Here is a 17,111-nt window from a genome sequence, read left to right on the forward strand (position 1 = left end):
GTGTGTGTGAGAGGAGTATGTGCGCGTGTGTGTGTGAGAGAGGAGTGTGAGAGAGAGGAGTGTGTGCATATGTGCGTGTGTGTGTGGAGTGTGAGACAGAGAGGAGTGTGCGAGCGCGCTGGCGTGCAGCGGGAGAGGGAAGGAGGGATGGGGGGAGGCGGCGGGCAGCGGAGGGAGGGGCGGGCGGTGGCGGCGGGGCGGGAGCGGCCGGGGCTGGGAGGGGACAGCTCCGGGCTCAGCGGTGACACTCGGAGCGAACACACACTCCCCGCTCGGAGCCGCCAGACAGCGGAGCGAACGGAGCCGCGCGCCCGGCATCGTCCCGCCGCCCGGCGTCCGCACGCCCCCCGCCTTTTCAAAGGCCCTCCCGCCGCTCCCAGCTCCACCCGGGACTCCCCGACCGGCGCGGCTCCCGGCTTCGCTTCGCGGCCACTTCGGCGGCCGCCCGCCGCGCGCCCTCGCCCGCCTTTGAAGTTTGCTGTGCCGGCCGCAAAGTTGGGACGCTTCCGCCGACGGAATTTTTCGCTTCTCCCCGCTCCGCCCCCTCCCTCTGGTCGCCCGGTTTCCGGACGCCGGCGCCGGGCTGCTCGCGCCGCACCTCGGGGCGGCCGCTCTCCGCCTCCCCCGGGAGGCCGGACGGATCTCTGAGGTGAGCGGCGAGAGCAGGCAGAGCCCGACGCCCGAGCGGCAGCGCCGGCGCAGGGGCGCTCGCTCGCGGGCTCCTGCGGGCCCGATTCGGAAGCGCCGGCGGGGCTCCCGGGAGCTGCGGGCAGCGGGGTGCGGGGCGGGTTTCCCTCGGGTTCCAGGCTGCCCCCGTGGCTGGGCGGCCCCGAGAAACGCTAGGCGGCGGACGGACGTCGCGCTGGCGGGGAAGGCGCGGGGACCGGGACCCGCGGTGCGGCGGGGTCCGGGAAGCCGCGGAGCCTTCACCCCGCGCAGGCCCGCCCGCCGGGAGCGCCATGCCCCCTCTCCAGGCCCGCGCCCTCCGGCCGGCGGGAAGGTCTGCGGGGCCGGGGTGTGCGGGGCGGCTGCGGGGGGCGAAGGGTGCGAGGTCGGGGCGGCGTCGTCAGAGAAACTTCCCCGGGCGGAGCGGGGGGCCTGGGGCCGGCTCGTACTTCGCTCCGAGGGCAAAGCCGCCCCCGGTGGGACCCTCCCGCCGCAGCCGGGCGCCTCGGCGTCGCGGCCTCGGCCGTCCGTGCGCGGGTCGGGGCGCGCCGGCCGCGCCACCTTCCCTCCCGGCTGCGACACGCGGGGCCGCGCCCGCGACTCCGGGTCCCAGCTGTTTCCTTGGGGCCCGTCGCGAGCTGCCCGAGGTGGGGGGCGATGTCGTCTGCTCGTGCGCCCTTCCTGCCCGCACCCGGCCCCAGCAGGGGCGAGCGTCCCGCAGCGTCCTGCACCGGCCCCGCCCGCTGGCGCCGAGCTGCCCCTGCGGGGTGCTGCCCACCCTGGCTGCGGGCACGAGTGCCTCCCGGAAGCCGAGACCTGGAGCGGGAAATGAACCCGAGCAAACGTCTGTCTGTGTGTGTCTTTTGCAGAGTTTTTAGCAACTTCGTGGGGTTGATGGATTTGTTCGCTGCTTGTCTGACGGTCCCGCTGGATGGCAGGGACAATCTGCGTTTGCATTTAGTTGATCTCGGCAGACACGCGGCTCTCTCCTCCCTCTCCCCCGCACCCTCCTCCTCCTCTCCTCCCCCTCCTCCCTCCCCCCTCCCCCCCTCCCCTCCCCCTCCTCCCTCTCCCCCCTCCTCCACCTCCTCCCTCTCCCCCCTCCTCCCCCTTTCCCTCCCCCCCCCCGCCCCGTCCCGTCCCGTCCCCTGAGCGCCCGGGACGGGGGAGTCGTCAGTGCAAATAAATGGGGCCTGCTCCGCTCTCCACCCCTGCAGACAAGCAGAGCCCTCCCTGGGGTCCCAGAAGGGGAGAGAAAACCTCCTTCCCAAGGGGGCGGTTGCTGAGGGTTTGGTGGGATCCAACTGCTCTGTTATCCCGGAAGAAGTGATGGATGGACGCTATGTGTATGGAGCAGAGGGTAGCGAGGGCGATCGGCATTTATTATCATTCATTACTGTTTATTGAGAGTGATAATAAAGCCCTAACCCTCGCTGAGGACTCGTGTTTATACTTGATTGCATGTCAGTCTCTTATTACAGTGGTTTCAGAAAGTGAAAACGCCAAAACGGCATTAATTCCTCACAGTCCTTCTGCATATGGGATTAATCAAATGTCAGAAAGATACTGTCATTTTATCAGACTTTTAATCCGTGAACTTTTAGAAGGTTGTACTCTTTATGAAATGTCATTTGCCTCAGTCTGTCTGCTTAAAGTTTAAAAATCTTGGCAACATAATTAATTATGGTCCCGATTCCCATTTTCAATCTAAACCTGTATTCAGGATTATATTAAAATACCCCTTATTCTTCAAAAGTGACTCTTACGAGTTTAAATTCCTGGAGGGGGTAAGGGGACAACTGGGAACAAGGGGCCAAGAAGTTAGAGAAATTAGGACTATTTCAGATTTCTCTTAAAAATCCTTTACTTCTTCCTTTAAGGAAAGAAATTTCGAGTCCCTTCTCTGCACAGTTCTTAACTTCGGTGAATGTCCTTAATCTTTACCACACGCTTGAAACATAACAGCTTGCAGCCTTGCCTGCATCATTGTTTTCATTTGTGTGTCAGGACATTTTATTCATTAAACCTGTATGTCAAAGACTCAGGCTCAGCATGGCAGTAACACTCTGTTTTAATTAGTAAGTATCATAAAAAAGAAGCTAGAACTCTGTAATAGGACTAAATTGCTATGAATTATGTGTGGTTTAAATTACGCATTCATTTTAGCAGAAATCAAGCCACGAATATAAAACATCTTTTAATCACTTGCAGATACAGTTTTTATCTCTTAAGATGTTAACAAAATATATAATTGGAAAGTACTCTTCTAAGAGTAAGGGAAGCCCCTACCCTCAGTTTATTTGTCCTGGGTCTGTTTGACGTTCATGTGATAAAGTATGAATGTTAAAGACTCAAAACTGATGTCACAGCCTTTGCACTGTCGTGCAGAGGCTATGGTGCGTTGGAAGCAGCCACAATGGGTTGGTCCTCAGATAACTTAATGCAAAGACTTTTTAACAGCTCAGAGTGCTAACCACTATACGATCCCGGCAAGAGGCTTTTTCAATTGGCTTTATGAACCTTGGCGATTCAGATTTCAGTTTTCTCACTTGGACTCACCAAAGAGACTCTCTGGTAGGGGGAAAAATATGTTCTAAAACTCTAATAAACTATTTGAAATGAACGGGGGTGTAGAAATAAAGTGTATCTGTTGTTATCTTTGTGTATTTATTTCTATAGCAGTTCTATTCAGACTGTCCAGAGGTCAGAATTTTTATTTTAAAACTGAGTGTTTTTCTTGCTGTTGTTAGAACATATTACTTTGATATGATGGATGAGCAGATACTGGAAATGGAATGATTGCACCTGAATTATCAGAAAGCCTGGGAGCAGTGTGTGAATTGCACATAATACGTGCTGATTAAAACGATTTTAATTTCCCTTCCTGAGTTTCTTTGTAATGAGGAGGTTGATACCTGTGACCAACCAGTGCTCGCTCCCACTTTTTCTGCTCGGTCTTCTTGTCAGCCTTAGCCTGGGGGAGCCAGGGGCCCACAGCACCAGCTCACAGATTGAACCCTGCCAGAGTCAGTCGCCACGAGCTACTGATTAGGAAGAAAGTATATCCCGTAGTCATCTGTGGGTCAAAGGCAAGCATAACCAACAAAAATAATCCAGCTAATTCATTTGACCTTGAAATAATAGCTAGACCTTATAAATGTTTATTTGGAAGGATTATTCTGAAGAACATAATTTATTCTTCCCCTGTTGGTTCACAGCCATTTAGTAGAAGCCACAGCATAACTGAATAATAAATAGTAAACCACACCAAATGTTTGCTTTGAAAGCTGATTTTATTTTAAATTTTTATTTTTTTAAAATTAGTTTGTGTTTTATTTTTAATTTGTGTACAGTAAAATTCATTCTTCATGGTGTAGGTTCTGTGAATTTTGACAAATGGGAAGAATGACGTGTCCACCATCATAGTTATGCTATGGAATAATTCTGTCACTCCAAAAATTCTCTCACACTATGCCTCTTTGATGTCATCCTCTTCCCTTAACCTAATTCCTGGTAACTACTGATCTATGTTCCTTTCTAATAGTTTTGCCTTGAAAACTGGTTTTAAAATCAAAGTCCTTCGGTATCTACTAAATACTCCTTTTAAAAATACTTTGCATTTCGTGCCTTGAAGTTAGGATAAATTCTGCTTTATTTTTCCGTTATATTACAAGAGCAAAATTAAACGACATCTAGGATGCATGCCGTCACGCTTCCATGTTTATTTCCACCTAGGAAGAACAGTACATACTTCATTGTCATTAAAAACAATAACAGAGTATGACATGGAAAAATAAAAATGCTAATATTTTATTGTATCATATAGTGGTATGTTGACTATAAATTCAGTTATATATTTGGGAAAAACCACAGCATTTCAGTTTGAGTCTGCGTTTGCTTGGATGCATGTATTTCCTGTATTTCTTGAAACTTCTGAGATGACACCCGGCATTTGCTGTTCCATAGCCTATGAGTGCCCCAGCCAGTGCTAAAAGCAGGATTCTTGGCTGCCTACTTCCTAAACACATAACCCAAAGATTTAATATCCACACCTTTTTTTCCTTTTGGTATTTTACTAAAAACTGCACACCAACAAATACATGAATTTTAGTCCTTTAAAATATTTGGAAAACATGAAGTATATCTTATTAATCCTCTCCCAAATAAAAAATGAGTTGCTTGTTTTACATTTTAAAAATTAAGGATAGAGAATTTGATCAATGTGGAGTAAAAAGCCAGCTAGCAATATGTTTCTGTAGATTTTTCCTCTTGGAATGAAGAGACAGATTTGACCACAGAACAGCTGGGTATTGGGTCCTATTACAATGTCAATTTTTTTCAAGGAACTTATTGAGTTAAATTTGATTTAAATTTCACTTTGAAGTCCAGAGACCTCATGTTTATAAGAAAAGTATAGAAACTTCCAAGATTACATGTCATTATTCCTTCAATAATTTCCGGATGCTTTGGAAGCTGATTTATTTTAGTAAATTAGTGAATGAGTCTTGGTTTTCATTTGTTAATTTTTTCCTGCAGCAAATTTGAACATGGCACATACTTAATGTTTCCTATAGTTCTCTGAAGTATTTTTAGTTTCACTTATGAAAACTGAAATGAATCTAAAAAAATATGGATGGAGGTAGTAGTATAAATATATAGTTAATTTACCAAATGTCTCTTTTAATTCTTCTTTTGAAATAACTTGTTCCCTTTTCATAGTTGTGAGAAAATAACATTTTTAGAAATAATGGGGTTATATAAAGTTTGGAAGGAACTTGATAAAAACATGATTATGGATGATTAGAAGTCAGCTCATTTGAGCGGAACTCTTAGACACTCTCTTGGCAGGATGGAGACGTTTAAATGTAACAACCAAATTACAAAAATGGAGTTAACAACATCCATGCATTTCTAATGGGAATGATTTCAGCCGATACCACAAATAGTGGTGACCAGCTGAAATAAATGGAGACTGTACAAGTTTCTGTCGATGTTTCTTCCCTCTAAGAGAATATCAAGGTAAACACCCTCTTCTTCCAGCTGTGTGCTCAGAGAACATATATTCCAAATTGGACTATACTCAAATGTGTGTTTTATCAACAACTAAAAATCACCATAACTATATCTTCTTTTCTGAAGCAATGTCCTTATATATACAGATGTACATAAAATATGAGATTGAAATTTAATGTTTTTGAAAATAAGCAGTAAAATCTGAACTCATAATTAGAAATACCTGTAAGGTGTGATATCTTGTTTTTGAAATCACCATGACTATTTTTACAAATTATAATATAGGAACTATGAACAAGTTAGTATATGCAACACAGACAATACTGTATCCAGACAGTTGGTAAACAAAATGAGGGGGTGGCATTGTGGTACTTTCTTGAAAATATTGATATTGTGTTTAAGAGAGAAAAGCTAGTGTAAAAGGGCCTGAGTTGTTTTGGATTGCTTTCTTCAATTTAGATGCTATGGTGTTAGGTGCCTACTGGAATGTAGATGGTTACAATTTACAGCACATTGTAGTGAAAAGTAAACCATAGTAATCCATATACAACTTGGAGACGGCTTTGATGACTGAGTTTAATTCATATATATGCTAAGCTTGTAGGCATTGCCAAGTGGAACATTATGCATTTTATCCAGTGATGAAATACATTTCTTGTTAAATTATCTGTCATATAAAAAAAACCCACACAAACATAAACATACTTGATCCATTTGAGTAATTTTGTTAAAAATACATTAGAAAACATATAAGTACCTTTTTATGCATAACACTAGCATATATATATCATGATGTAGATCTAAATATCATGTGTATGTTGATAGTCCTCAAGGTTATAATTTCATATTAAATTACAGCATTCACTAAAATTCATTGATACGGTCAAAAGCTTCAAATTTGGACTGATTCACAAGTAATTAGATCCTGTAATTGAAGAGGCATTTGTTGCCAACAGGGTAACAGAGTTTGCTAGCTAGAACACCTGGCAAACTGGAAAAGGACAGCAATTGTTTATCTCTTTGCTTCCCTGAGTCTCTGATATTGTTAGTTCTATTGGGTGATCTGTCGAAGTTTGTGAAAATGTGCTATGAAAATACATTACTTTTTTATGGAAAAATAAAACTACCTCCAAATGGAGACAAAACTGTGCCCCTCTAATTAATGATCACAGTAGCAAGATTCACCATACTAGCAGATGAAGTAACAGGTGGGTCACAGGAGAGATGGCCTGGGAGATACCAGGGAAGCCACCCTGCCCCCAGATGTTACCTGGGCCTCTCAGGGTACTAAAAGACTACCTGAAAAATAATTTTTCCTTTACTTTTAAAGTAATTTTTTTATTGTCCCCTATAAATATGAAAATAGCCCTGCCATGGGAAATGGATAAACTGATATCAGCTAATGTATTACCAAGATATGTTAATAGCTAGATAAAGCCAGATAGGAATGAGGCCAGCTTAGACAAAGTTTTAGAGAGGGGTGATATATCTATATATGTGTGTATGTATGTCTGTGTATACATATATTTATATCCTCTAGGCTCTACTGTTTTGGACAGTCTACCTTTAGTATATACCTGCTCTTTATTCTCTTCCCCTGATAATTCTCAGTTTGTTATAAAAGTATTAAGTTACGTCCTGGGTCAGCTTCATGGGCCACTCTTAGAGGGACCTGGGGCTTGGCTGAATGCTCCAGTGTCACCATCTTGAAATTCCTAATTTTTGAACAAGAGGTCTTGCCCTGGGCCCCACAAATTATGTAACCCATGCTCATTATGCCGTGGTGTGAATCAAAGATTTAAAATTCTGATGTCCGGGAAATAGAAAGTGCATTTGAGATTAACTTTGCAAGGTTAGGCCCAGTGAATATTTGCATTTAAAAACTTGTCTTTTAAGGACGATACAATGAAAGATACGAGATACTCTTTTAATTTTGTGGTGGAAGTTTCCCGTTGCCTCTGAAGTCACACGGAGTAGGTATCCAGCTTCTGAGAGCACCGGCCTGGTAAAGCAAAGGCCTCTGAAAGGGAGTGTCCTCTTTGTTTCATTGCGGTGGACAAGATGCCCCATTATAGTGTAAGAAGGAAATAGCAGATCTATTAATATTTATATTCACTTTTATGTATAAATAATGAAATTAAGTTTTATGACTATTAATAATAAACAAATTAACAAAGGCACAGTCTTACTCAGCATATCAGATGGTCGTGGAACAACAAAAAATGGAAATGGTGACAGCTTCTCTGAAGTAAAAATGATGACATTCTGCTGGGTGTGATGGCACGTGCCTATAGACCCCATCACTTGGGAGGCTGGAGCAGGAGAATTGCTTGAGCCCAGCAGTTCGAGGCTGTGTTGCTTTATGATCGCAACTGTGAATAGCCACTGTACTGCAGCCTGGGGAACATGGCAAGGTCCCATCTCGAAAAAATAAAGTAGTAATAATAATAATAATAGTGACATTCTTATTAGCCCTGTTCACAAAACACCACTGATATTAACTTGAAAAAAATTTGAAATGTACAATGTCATCCACTATAGTTATGATACTCATCCCAGTATAGATTGCCTTTAAGTATTTTATACATTACACATTAATATATATATATATTTTTAAATCACAGTTCTAAGAGGTTTGAAGACCACGGTGTAGACAATACATTATAGAATGAGAGGTCTTGAAAGGAGTTGAGCAGGAAGCTGAAAAATTTCCCACATAAACTAGTCACTGTTGTCGGGAGTATTCTTAGTTATTTGTATAAGCATTTCATAATTCCTCTGTTATCAATAGATATTATATGCCGTTATGTTCTGAAAATTTCAGTATTCTGATAGTTTAAAAAATACTTCCCAACACTTTTCATGAATATCATCGTATTAGTCCATTTTGCGTTGACATAAAGGAATACCTGAGGCTGGGTAATTTATAAAGAGAAGAGATTTATTGGGCTCATGCTTCTGTGGGCTGTACAAGAAGCATTGCATCAGCAGCTGCTTCTGGTGGGGGCTTCAGGGAGCTTCCCGTCAAGGTGGAAGGTGAGGGGGAGCAGGTGTGTCACATGGCAAGAGATGAGCAAGAGAGGGAGGAGGAGGTGCCAGGCTCCACACAACCTGCTCTCTCGGGAATTAATAAAGGGAGACCTTACTCATTATTGCAGGAGGGCACCGGGCCACTCCTGAGGGGATCGGCACAGGACCCAGGCACCCCCCATCGGGCCCCACATCCAACGCAGGGATCACATTTCATCGTGAGATTTGGAGGAGCCAAACATCCAAACCATATCAGTTGTGTTACATTTTAAAGTTTTTCTTTAAAATTTTATTGCTTTTCAGTTAAGTTAGTTATTAACCGATGTTACAGTTGTTTCTGTGCTTTGAATTTTACAACAGAAATGGAAATGACTATTTATTAATAATAGTATAACTTTATATAACCCTTGGTTGTTATAGGCCTTCCACATCCATCATTTTCCTTAATCCTCAGAGCAACCCAGTGAGGAAGATACTGTATCCTCTTACGCCTGAGAAACCTGACACTCCATTTTAGTGAAGAGACTTATCTAAACTTGCAGAAACTTTTTAAATAAAGTCATAAGTTTTTGGTTTCAGAAGCAAAACTGATGAAAATTTCTAAAAATTTTAAGTTGAGATTAATTGCCAAATTCATTCGCATGGACCCAATTTGCTTAGAATGTTTTTGCAATTTAATGATTCGGAGTATCATTTATTAAGCCTGCATCCACAAGACCATAATTCTAGGCTTCCTGTGCACTGTTTGTTTTTGGTAATAGTTAGCTAATAGAGAATTTTTTAGGGGAAACCATTAAACTTTTCCACTTTCAAATCATTATTTAAGGTGCAGCAGAAACAACTTCTCTTTGAGAGTAAAAACACTCTAGTTCTAAATGGCGCTAAGGGCTACCAGTGATAAACAGATAAATAACGCCTAACATCTATCCTTCCAGAAGGTTAGTCTTTTTTAATAGGGAAATCATGGAAAGTATAATAGAGTTTCCATCTCAGAATGTGTGTAGGTTCTGACGTAAACCTCCCCTGGCCTTCCCACACCCCCAGCCACCATTCGCACAAATTCTGCTCCAATCGTAAAAGGCAAGCTCGATTATCAGTTTGCTTTCTTAAGCCTACTTATAGCTGTGAGACTATCTCTTGAAATCAAATCCCTTTTCCTTTCTTTAGCCTTCTTGATTAGTCCGACTGACCAGCCATTCAAATCTGGGTGTTAAAATGTTCTAGGATATGCTATGTGTTGAGTTTGAGCTCTCTCTCTTTCTACATACACATGTAATAGAGCCTTTGCCATACCTTGGAGACAAGTTATCTGATAAAAGAAAAAATAAGAGATGGCGGAGTGGAGGTGACCTCCTGGATTTGTGCTCCCAGAGAGGAAGGCGTGGATCTCCACCTGCCACAACGCTAGAGGATTGCTTCTCCACAGGAACGGCGGTGTGAACCCACGGAGAATCACCGTGGGACACGGGGAACAGGAAAAAACAGAGGCGAGTGAGAAATCAGACCAAGATAATTTGGAGAGTGCGGGACGGAAAACAGACAGCGGAGTGCGGGACGGCCGTGCCCGCCTCACCGGCGAGTGGGGCGGGTACAGCCCCACAGCAGAGCGGCTTGATCTCCCCACTGACCCCCACATCCACTCGGTCAGGGATCTGGCTGAAATTGGTGCAGAATCACCGCGGGAGACGTGGAGCTCCGAGGACAGGTGACATAGGCGGGAGAGAGCTTGGACTCGGGCGGGTCTCCGTGGTGCCCTATCTCTTAAAGGGACAGACGCGGACCTGCACCGAGGCGAGGGGCCGCGAGCGTGAAATATTAAAGCGGGACTTTTTTGCTTTTCTCTTCCCGTACGGCAGCTCTCCGGCTGGGGAGCCGCTGCGGGCCCTGGCGCCTGCCGAGCTCTGAACGCTCTCGTGTGGTCGCCATCTCGGTTCCCACAGCTAAGCGGAAAGGACCTTGAACTCTGGCAGGTCTCCGCGGTGCCAGTGCCCTATCTCTTAAAGGGACAGACGCGGACCTGCACCGAGGCGAGGGGCCGCGAGCGTGAAATATTAAAGCGGGACTTTTTTGCTTTTCTCTTCCCGTACGGCAGCTCTCTGGCTGGGGAGCCGCGGTGGGCCCTGGCGCCTGCCGAGCTCTGAACGCTCTCCCCTGGCGCCTGCGACCGACGGACGCGCAGTAGCCACCTCGGTTCCCACAGCTAAGCGGAAAGGACCTTGGACTCTGGCAGGCCTCTGCGGTGCCGGAGCCCTATCTCTTAAAGGGACAGAAGCGGACCTGCACCGAGGCGAGGGGCCCCGAGCCTGAAATATTAAAGTGGGATTTTTTTTTTTTCTTTTTTTTTCTTTTTATCTCTCTCTTTCTTTCTTTCTTTCTTTCTCTTTTCTTTCTTGTTTTCTCTTTCTTCTTCTTGTTATTCATATTGTTTCTCTCCTTTTTTTTTTTTTTTTTTCTTTTCTTTTTTCCTTTCTTTTTCTTTTCTCCTTTCCGGTGTCCCTCCAGCCCAGGAGCTACTGTAAACTCCTGAGTGCTCCAGACCCCCAGCTGTGATTCCTATCGGACCCTGAAAATTACCCCCCAGTGCCAGTGATCTGCGGGTGGGCAGGAACAATTGTGCGGGCCAAGGTCTAATTGCTGCAGAGCCATAGGGTGCCAGGCGACTCCTCAGGAGGCTCCATCCCCTGATCCATAGACCCTCTCCAGGTCCCCTTCCCAGGTGTGAGCACTGAGTGCTTCCCCAGACGCAAGAGTGTGGAGCCCGGACCTTGGGAACACTGGGACAGTGTAGACCTTTGCCCGTGGGAGCTGCAGCAGCTGGGGCACTGAGAGAGTGAGGGCACTGCCTCCTCGGCCTAGCCAGTGTCTTTCCTGCTGAAGGAGACAGAAACCACACATCCAGAGGAAGAACCAAAAAGCCAGGGGGGGGGAAAAAAAAAAAAAAGAGAGGGAGAAGAGGCTTTCTGCTTGCAAATCGTGTGAATCCTGCCTACTAACTGAAAGTCCGCAACACAATGATTTAACTTGCCAAACTGGTCTTAGGTCAAGCCAACCCTCTGGGGGTGGACCCATCAGAAGCAGCCCCCCAACTGAGATAGAAAAAAGAAACTCTAAACAGCACACAACAGTCTCCCCCTATAGATAAAGGAAGCAACATTCCTAGACTGTTCCATAGCCTAAGAACAGAGTACAAGACGTGCTGTTAACTAGACTAAAGCTGTGAGAAAAGATCTAACGATAGAGCCAGATGGGAAGGGCTCAGCGGAAAAATATGGGGAGCACAAAAAACCAAACGGAAACCTCGCCCCCAAAGAGAAATACCAACTCTCCTCCAATTGGCACAAGCCAGTTTCAGAATACCAACATGTTACCAGAAGAATTTCAGTCTTGGGTTATAAATAAGCTGAATGATATACAAGAAAAAATTGATATCCACCGCAAAGAAACCGCAAAAAAATTCCAGGATTTGGAAGAAAAATTCACTAAAGAAATAGACGTATTGAAAAAAAACCAAACTGAACTCCTAGAAATGAGGGATTTATTCAGGGAGCTACAAAACACAGTGGAAAGTCTCAAGAACAGGGTAGATCAAATAGAAGACAGAATCTCAGAAATCGAAGATAACTCTTTCCAATTAAATAAGACAGTCACAGAGATAGAGCAAAGAAATAAGAAAAAAGACCAGAGTCTTCAAGAAATGTGGGATTATGTGAAGAAACCTAACGTGAGAGTTATAGGCATCCCTGAAGGTGAAGAAGATAATAAGCAAGGGCTGGATAAACTATTTGAAGACATAATAGAAGAAAATTTCCCAGGCCTTGCTAAAACTTTAGATATACAGGTTCAAGAAGCTCAAAGAACCCCTGGTAGATTCATAGCAAATAGGAAAACACCACGCCACGTAGTCGTCAGACTGACCAAAATATCCACTAAAGAGACCCTTCTTCGAGCTGTAAGGAGAAAGAAACAAGTAACATACAAAGGGAGGCCCATTAGAATTACGCCAGATTTCTCAACTGAAACTTTACAAGCAAGAAGAAGTTGGGGCCCCATTCTCACTCTTCTGAAACAGAATAATGCCCAGCCTAGAATCTTGTACCCAGCTAAGCTAAGCTTTCTATATGAAGGAGAAATTAAGACATTCTCGGATAAACAAGGACTGAGGGAATTCACCAAGACAAGGCCACCCCTCCAAGAAGTACTCAAAAGAGAGTTACACATGGATCATCACAACAAAGACCCACGAATGTAAAACCACCCAAGAGCTAAAGATCAAATTCTAGCCACCACAATGGCTCAAGAGAGAAAACATAGCAATGAAGTTCTACCCAATAAGATAAACAGAAATCTATCCCAATTATCAGTTCTCTCACTAAATGTCAATGGCCTGAATTCCCCACTCAAGAGACATAGACTGGGCCAATGGATAAAAAAACACAAACCAAGTGTCTGCTGCCTTCAGGAAACTCACTTAACCGGCAAAGATGCATTTAGACTGAAAATAAAAGGATGGAACCTGATATTTCAAGCAAATGGTAGCCAAAAGAAAGCTGGTGTGGCAGTTTTAATTTCCAATAACTTAGTCTTCAAACCAACAAAAGTAATAAAAGACAAAGACGGTTACTACATACTGGTGAAAGGCACAATTCAACAAGAAGACATAACCATACTTAATATATATGCACCCAATCTAGGTGCACCCAGATTCATAAAGCAAATCCTACTCGATCTAAACCAAATCATAGGCAACAACACTTTAATAGTTGGAGATTTTAATACCCCACTGACAGCACAGGACAGATCCTCCAAGCAGAAAATAAGCAAAGACATAGTAGACTTAAACAGAATGCTAGAACAAATGGGCCTGACTGACATCTACAGGACATTCTACCCGAAAACCACTGAATATACATTCTTCTCATCAGCTCACGGGACATTCTCTAAGATTGACCATATCCTAGGACATAAAGCAAGTCTTAAAAAAATTAAAAAAATAGAAATCATACCCTGCATCTTCTCAGATCACAATGGAATAAAAATAATAATGAACCTTAACAGGAACTCTCATTCCTACTCAAAGTCATGGAAGCTAAACAACCTTCTCCTGAATAACAATTTTGTAAAGGAAGAAATTAAGTCAGAAATCAAAACATTCTTTGAATTAAATGACAAAGGTGACACAACTTATCAAAATCTATGGGATGCAGCTAAAGCAGTCCTGAGAGGAAAATTCATTTCCATAAATGCCTATTTCAAAAAGACAGACAATTTACAACTAGACAACTTAATGAATAGACTCAAAGAGCTGGAGAAAGAAGAACAGACTGACCCCAAACCCAGCAGAAGGCGAGAAATTATTAAGATCAAATCAGAATTAAATGAAAAAGACAACAAAAATACTATAAGGGAAATTAATAAAACAAAAAGTTGGTTCTTTGAAAAGATAAATAAAATAGACACACCACTGGCTAGACTAACCAAGAGCAGAAAAGAAAAATCTTTAATAACTTCCATCAGGAACATGAAAGGAGAAATCACAACCGAAGCCACAGAGATACGTGACATTATCTATGAATATTACAAAAATCTTTATGCACACAAATTGGAGAATGAGGAGGAAATGGACAAATTTTTAGAATCACACAGCCTTCCCAAGCTCAATCAGGAAGAAATAGAATTCCTGAATAGACCAATATCAACAACTGAAATTGAAACAGCAATAAAAAACCTTCCCAAAAAGAAAAGCCCTGGTCCAGATGGGTTCACACCTGAATTTTACCATACATACAAAGATGAACTGGTGCCCATCCTACATAAACTATTCTTCAATATTGAGAAGGATGGAATTCTCCCCAACACATTCTACCAAGCCAATATAACATTAATACCAAAACCAGGAAAGGATGCAACAAAAAAAGAAAACTACAGACCAATTTCTCTCATGAACGTAGACGCAAAAATTCTCAATAAAATCCTAGCAAATCGTATCCAAGTGCTGATTAAAAAAATAATTCATCATGACCAAGTAGGCTTCATCCCAGAGATGCAGGGGTGGTTTAACATACGAAAATCTATAAATGTAATTAACCACGTAAATAGAAGCAAAAATAAAGACCATATGATCCTCTCAATAGATGCAGAAAAAGCATTTGACAAAATTCAACACCCTTTTATGATAAAAACACTTAACAACATAGGCATAAATGGGACCTACCTAAAAATAATACAAGCCATATATGACAAACCCACAGCCAACATCATACTGAATGGGGAAAAACTGAAAGCATTCCCACTCAGAACTGGAACCAGACAAGGCTGCCCACTGTCCCCATTACTTTTCAACATAGTATTGGAAGTCCTTGCGAGAGCTATCAGACAAGAGAGCAGAATCAAAGGTGTCCAAATAGGGACAGAAGAGATCAAACTCTCACTCTTTGCTGATGACATGATGTTGTATCTGGAAAACCCCAAGGACTCAACCAAGAGACTCCTGGAATTAATTAACGAATTCAGTAATGTCTCAGGTTACAAAGTCAATACACACAAATCAGAGGCATTCATATATGCCAATACCATTCAATCGGAGAACCAAATTAAGGACTCAATACCTTTCAAAATAGCAACAAAGAAAATAAAATATCTAGGAATATATTTAACTAAAGAGGTAAAGGACCTCTATAAAGAGAACTATGAAACGCTAAGGAAGGAAATTGCAGAACACGTAAATAAGTGGAAATCCATACCATGCTCATGGATTGGAAGAATTAACATCGTTAAAATGTCTATCCTACCCAAAGTAATCTATAGATTCAATGCAATTCCTATTAAAATACCAACATCATTTTTCACAGATTTAGAAAAAATAATTATACACTTTGTATGGAATCAGAGAAGACCCCGTATAGCAAAAGCAATCTTAAGCAATAAAAACAAAATGGGAGGTATTGATTTGCCAGACTTCAAACTATACTACAAAGCTGTGGTTCTTAAAACTGCTTGGTATTGGCACAAGGGCAGGGACACAGACCAGTGGAACAGAACAGAAAACCCAAATATAAAATCATCCTCATATAACTATCTAATCTTTGACAAAATAGACAAAAACATACTCTGGGGACAAGAGTCCCTATTCAATAAATGGTGCTGGGAAAACTGGATAGCCACATGTAGAAGACTGAAACAGGACCCACAGATTTCACCTCTCACAAAAATCAAATCACGGTGGATAACAGATTTAAACCTTAAATGGGAAACAATTAGAATTCTAGAAGAAAATGTAGGAAAGACTCTTACAGACATTGGTCTAGGCAAAGAATTTATGAAGAAAACCCCTAAGGCAATCGCAGCAACAACAAAAATAAACGACTGGGACCTGATTAAATTAAAAAGCTTCTGCACAGCCAAAGAAATAGTCATGAAAATAAACAGACAGCCTACAGAATGGGAAAAAATTTTCGCATACTACACATCAGATAAAAGACTGATAACAAGAATCTATTTAGAACTCAGGAAAATCAGCAGGAAAAAATCAAACAATCCTATCAAAAAATGGGCAAAGGACATGAATAGAAATTTTTCAAAAGAAGACATAAGAATGGCCAAAAAACATATAAAAAAATGCTCAACATCCCTAATCATCAGGGAAATGCAAATCAAAACCACAATGAGATACCACTTAACTCCGGTGAGAATGGCCTTTATCAAAAAATCCCAAAACAACACATGTTGGCGTGGATGCAGAGAGACAGGAACACTCATACACTGCTGGTGGGAATGCAAACTAGTGCAACCCCTATGGAAAGCAATATGGAGATACCTTAAACAGATTCAAGTAGACCTACCATTTGATCCAGCAATCCCATTATTGGGCATATACCCAGAAGAACAAAAGTCATTCTTTAACAAAGACACCTGTACCCGAATGTTTATAGCAGCACAATTTACAATCGCAAGGATGTGGAAACAACCCAAGTGCCCATCAATCCACGAATGGATTAGTAAACTGTGGTATATGTATACCATGGAGTACTACTCAGCTATAAGAAATAACAATGATACGACATCTCTTTGGTTCTCCTGGAGAGAGCTGGAACCCATTATACTAAGTGAAGTATCCAAAGAATGGAAAAACAAGCATCACATGTACTCACCAGAAAACTGGTTTCCCTGATCATCACCTAAATGTACATCAGGGAAGGATACCAATTGGATATCAGACTGGGATGGGGGGTGGGGGGAGGGGATGGGTGTATGCCTACATGATGAGTGCGTTGCACACCCTCTGGGGAATGGTCATGCTTGAAGGTGCAGACCCGGGGAGGTGGGGGGGGGGAGGGGATGGAGGTATGACTACATGATGAGTGCCAGGTGCACTGTCTGGAGAATGAGAACGGACGCGCTTGGGA

The 17,111-nt window shown here is 43.1% G+C and overlaps 1 protein-coding gene across 1 annotated transcript in view; it reads left to right on the plus strand.

The window, feature by feature from the left end:
- The first annotated feature begins 430 nt into the window (after nucleotides 1-430).
- The window catches only part of LOC123640226 (protein NDNF-like), a 47,034-nt gene continuing 30,353 nt past the window's right edge, over nucleotides 431-17,111 (plus strand). The window contains exon 1 of the mRNA XM_045554702.1: nucleotides 431-649. The gene's annotated coding sequence lies outside the window, so the exon portion shown is untranslated. The remainder of the gene's footprint in view (nucleotides 650-17,111) is intronic.

The sequence above is a fragment of the Lemur catta genome, chromosome 6 (assembly GCF_020740605.2).
Source record: "Lemur catta isolate mLemCat1 chromosome 6, mLemCat1.pri, whole genome shotgun sequence".
NCBI lineage: Eukaryota > Metazoa > Chordata > Mammalia > Primates > Lemuridae > Lemur > Lemur catta.